At 40.0% G+C, this 5,467-nt stretch overlaps 1 long non-coding RNA gene across 1 annotated transcript; it reads right to left on the bottom strand.

The window, feature by feature from the left end:
* Positions 1–214: 214 nt before the first annotated feature.
* LOC144241476 (uncharacterized) lies at positions 215–4,777 on the bottom strand. The gene is made up of 2 exons (XR_013338089.1): positions 4,632–4,777; positions 215–311 (listed from the first exon to the last, which is right to left on the bottom strand). It is a non-coding gene; the product is annotated as an uncharacterized LOC144241476 (long non-coding RNA).
* Positions 4,778–5,467: the final 690 nt, after the last annotated feature.

The raw sequence follows: 5,467 nt of genomic DNA, 5'->3' as shown, positions 1-5,467 counted from the left end.
TCAAGAACGTTCCTTCCAAAAGCCCTGCACCTGCTCTTCCCTCTGCTTGGAAGAGTTGTCACACCCCTCAGGCCCCAGCTTCAAAGCCATCTCCTCCAAGACACCTTCCCTGACCACCCTCTCTGAAGGTGCTTCTCCCCTTCTAGTCGTTCTCCAAAACACCACTCTCTTTTATTTTTTTCATAGTACTTAACAACACTTGAAATGATCTTACCTATTTGTTTATATGTGTATCTCAGTCTTCCCCACTATCAAGGAAGGAGCTGTCTGTCCTGTCGCCATTCACTTCCCATGGGAATACCGGGCTGGCACTATGGAGACAATCCATGAACACTTGTTTGCACTCATACTGAGATTTTTAAACATAACATCCAGAATTTCTGCGAGTATACTTCACTGCCTATTTCCCTCACTTTCCAAATTGACCTCTCTTTATGGGAAATTTAATTGGAATGCTTTACATTTTTACCTCAGCTGTTTTTAATTTTTTTTAACATTGATTTATTTTTGAGAGACAGAGAGACAGATCATGAGTGGGGGAGGGAGAGAAAGAGAGAGAGAGGGAAATACAGAATCTGAAGCAGGCTCCAGGTTCTGAACTGTCAACACAGAGCCCTACGTGGGGCTTGAACCCACAAACTGTGAGATCATGACCTGAGCTGAAGTCAGACACTTAACTGACTGAGCCACTCAGGCACCCCTTACCTCAACTGTTTCTAAAGATACTTAATCAGGTTTTTTTAAGACTCTCATTTGATTTTTTCATGTAAGAATTCCAACGTCTTTTTCTTATTAAAATGCCCAAATATGAGGACTTGAATATTGGCTTTTGAGTTTCACAAAATACATCTTTCTCAATTTGTTGTTTTTAAAATAAGACAACCCTCCTTGTGGCACACAAGAAATGACGCAGAAGTATTATGTAATTTATATATATTAAATATATCATTTAGAAGATACGATTATAGATTTAATCACTGTTATGCCAGCTTCTCTACTTATTTTAGAGGAAAACTATATTAAATATGTTCCAAATAGATTAAAAGGTACTAATAGCCATTACTTTCAGTAGCAAGATGTATTATTGAAGATTTCAAAGTTTAATCCATTAGTTCAATTACAGTACTTAAGCAAAGCAGGTGCCGAGCACAAATCTCAAGACCTTTATCTCATTCTGTTGCTATTTTTCTAAATATGACTTTGAGTGGCTGATCTTTTAGAGTGTACAATGACTTCTTCTAAAATGGACACGTTTTAGAAGATAATGTGAAATGAGTTTGAAATAATCATTACCGGACACATAACAGACCACAAGATTTCAGGGGAGGGTGGGCAAGATAATTTGTTGGGTTTTCTCTAAATGAAAAGGGGCAAGGGAGAGAGAAATCCAAAAAGATGGTGCTAGACTGAGACTAGATTATGTGAAAATGCCCACCAAGGAGTTGAAAATATTTCTGAACTTGTGGACACCACTCTTCTACTTACAATTACTTATAAAATGGTTTGACAAATTGGCTTTTCGAGTACTCAAAATGGGTCAAACCTTTTACTTCCAGGAAGATGAAGTCCACATATTTCCTCCTATTCCTTCTTCTAAGTGCAACTAAAAGCTCTGGACATTATATATAAAACACACACAAGCAAGGCCACCTGCGTGGCTCGGTTGGTTGAGCATCCAATTTTGGCTCAGGTCATGATCTCATGATCTGTGAGTTTGAGCCCCACTTTGGGCTCACTGCTATCAGTGAGGAGCCTGCTTTGGATCCTCTGTCCCCCTAGGTCTCTGCCCCTCCCCAGCTTGCTCTCTCTCTCTCTCTCTCTCTCCATCTTTTAAAAATAAATAACATTAAAAAAACACATAAGCAGGCCTTTATGAGGTGGAGAGGTGGAGAGAAGAAACCAAGACTTTCTGGACACTTCAGAACACGAGGCACGATAGATACAATGGTGAGTTCTTTGAGTTTTCTTTTAGCTTAATATACCCAGGACTAGGAGTTGAAGAAGCCATCACCCCTAAATGTCCATGAATACAAACAAAAAACAACAACAAACCAACAAAAAAGCAACCCCAATGAAAGCCGGCACCCTCTAGCCTGCGAACCAAGAAAGGGGCAGTCTAGCAAAACAGAAAAGTTTTAGGCAATAGTTTCTGTACTACAGCCTCACCCTGGCCCATCCTGCAGTTCGAGTGGGAGGTCTAGACTTCCACCCTTGTTAGACTATAACGCCCAAATCTCCTCACCAAGATGGTGTCAGAAAATGCTGATTAGGACACCAAGGCTTTCATCCCCACTGGTTGGTAACAAGAACGACTCCTCCCATGGTATCTGCGAAGACCATGCAGAGAGCCTAGACTTCCACCCAACCCAGTAGTAAAAATGCACTCCACCCTCTCCCTGCTAGAGTAGTGGCAAAGGAGGCCTAAAGGAGAGGCAGGCCTTTACTACTGTCCAGCGATAACACCACCCCCCCTTTCCGACTCTACCAACTGGAGAAGTATTAGTGGAGACCTAGTGGGGAACTGGGCTCCCAATTCTGGCCAGTAGTAGTGAAGAAACCCCTCAGGTATCAATGGAGGCAATGGAAAACTTGGACTTGTTTCCCTACTTGCAGTAATAAGGCAGTGCCTCCCTTTCCCATGCTGGAGTGGTGTCCAAAAAGCCAGCTAAAACAGAAAGTTTAAATAATTTCTAGAGTCTCATAACATAACTTCTAAAATGTATAGGTTCTAACTGACATTCACTCATTATACTAAGAACTAGGAAGATCTCAAATTTAATGAGAAAAGATAATAATGGATGCTGTATTTGGTTTGATAGAGCTACCCTAACAAAACACCTAACAGAGAGTGGGTGGCTTGCACAATGAAAATTTATTTCTCAGAATAAAATAAAATTTCTCTGGAGACTGATAGTCCATGATCAAGGTGTTGGTAGGTTTGGTTTCCCCTGATTGGTTTCTCCTGAGGCCTCCTTCCTTGCTTGCACTGAGTCCTCCCTCATGCAGCCTTTCTTCCATGCATTCACATCCCTGGTGTCTCCTTCTCTTCTTTTAAAGACACCATCGTATTGGATTAGGGCCCCATCCTATTAGCCTTATTTTGACTTAATCACTGCTTTGAAGGCTCCATAGTCACAAAAATTAGGGCCCACCCATATCATTCCTTTTAACCTTAATTCCCTCCTTAAAGGTCCTATTTCCAAATATGGTTACATTCTGAAGTTTCAGAGAATGGGACTTCAACAAATACATTCGAGGGGGATACAATCCGTCCCATAATAAATATCAACATCAAGATGCCCGAGACTTTAGAATTATTGACAAAAGTTGTAATGTAGCATCATAAAGATGCTTCAATGATAAATTATGAACACACCTGAATCAAATGAAAAAACGTCTCAGCAAAGAAATAAAAGTCTCAGCAAAGCATTTAGGGGGTACAAAGAAGAACCAGCTGGAAACTATAGAACTGAAGAATATAACAAACAAAATTAAAAAAAAAAAAAACTTAGTGGATGAGTTCATCAGCAGAATGGAGGGCACAGAAGAAAGAATCTCATGAACTTGAAGACAGAACAATAGAAATTACCTAATCTGAATGACAGAGAAAAAACAGACTGGAAAAAAAAAACACAATAAAATATTCCTCAGGCACCTGTGGGACTAGAACAAAAGACTTAGCATTGTTTCCTTAGAAGTCTGGAAGAAGAGAAGAAAGTGGGGACAGACAAATACTCAAAGAAATAATGGCTGAAAAGTCCCCATATTTGTTAAAAGGCATAACTCTGTAGATTCCAGAAGCTGAGTAAACTTCAAGCAGGCTAACCTCAAAGAAATCCACACCAAGTCATAGTCAGACACCTGAATCCTAACTAGTAGATGGTAAACTGTGCCCTTCTATAGACGGGTTGTATTGTAATGTTTAGAAAATGTGTAAACTAAAGTCAGGGGACTGGGGTTTGAACCTGGGATCTGCTATGCCAACACGTTCATCCTGGAGCAAATTACTGAATCTCTCTGAATTTCAGATTTGTCATCTGAAAAATAGGATAATAATATGCCTCCTCCAGCCCCAGGGAACTATCGTCAGGATTTAACGAGAAAATATATGTAAGGCATTTAGCACATGGCACATACTCAGTATATGTTATTTTCTTTTTCTTCCATACCCTTGACTCCTCACAAGCTCACAAGCTTTAGTAAGCTCAGAATGTAAAAGCCTTTCTTTAGACAAGATTAGCTGAGCTTTGGCCCCAAATACCAGAAGATCCATTACGTTTTCTAATCCCTTTACACTTAAAATGTTTATTTTCCTTTCAGCTGATTTTTCAACAGACACTGTTTCTTTTTGGGGAGACAATTTTAGCATCATATAGTTAAGAAGCTATATTCTGGAATCAGGCAGTTTAGGTCTAGACCCTGGGTCCACAATTAGGCAGCAATTTACTTGGTCTCCTCGAAGCTCACTTTCCTTATCTGTGTCCTAGGATAAAACTATTGCCTACCTCCATTAGGGGTTGCTGTCCTGATGAAAGATTTATTATATGTAAAGAGCTTAGAGCTGTGCCTGGCCTTGGAAAACCGCTCAGCAGGGACCGTAGCTATTTGTTGGAGACAGATGTACAGATTACCTTGTTGCTGGGGGCTCTTCTCAAGAAAATTCACCTTGGTCCCTGATCTTCTAGTATAGTTGCTGCTTCCAAATCTTGCCTTCGCCACCCTGTACCCCACACTCCTCCATGGAGTGGAGGCACTCCATTGTACAGGGTCTTCCTTAATGTCCTGGAAGGCAGGAGCTCTTTGGATATTGGTTCAGATTGAATTTGGCAGGGGTGTAGTGTATTTAGGGTTCTCCAGAGAAACAGAACAAATAGGATGCACTATTGTATATGTCCAATACAGTGCACATACATACAATACAATATACATTCAGGATGTATGTATATATCTATCTTTGCTATATTTATATCTGTATATAAATCTCATAGCACTTCACATATGCATACACACATTATATATATATACATTATATATAAAAACACATTTTTATATATATGTGTGTGTGTGTGTGTGTGTGTATATATATATATATATATAAAGGAGAGAGGGATTTATTTTAAGGAATTGGCTCGTGCTAATGTGGGAGCTGGCAAGTCTGGAATCTGTAAAGCAAGCCTGTAGGTTGGAAATTTAAAAAGTTGGGATTGCAGTCTCGAGTCTAAAATCTGCAGGCTGGAAACTCAGACAGGGTTTCTAAGCAATTCTTCCAAACCAGCAACTTCTTGGGGCACAGTAAATTCTCCAAAATTGGAATATTAACATAAGTGATTCATTTCCATAAACAGTCGTGTAGCATTATCTTCGAGAAGTTCAGCCATCTGGCTCTGCTGACGTCACTTAATTGTCCACTGCCTGGCTTAGTGTGATGGTGGGGCCACAGCACATCTCTCGGATACAGTGCAAAGAT

This window comes from Crocuta crocuta, unplaced genomic scaffold (assembly GCF_008692635.1).
Source record: "Crocuta crocuta isolate KB4526 unplaced genomic scaffold, BGI_CrCroc_1.0 scaffold25, whole genome shotgun sequence".
NCBI classification, from domain to species: domain Eukaryota; kingdom Metazoa; phylum Chordata; class Mammalia; order Carnivora; family Hyaenidae; genus Crocuta; species Crocuta crocuta.
The sequence above is the reverse complement of the archived record's forward strand: the minus strand, read 5'-3'. Positions and strand labels throughout refer to the sequence as shown.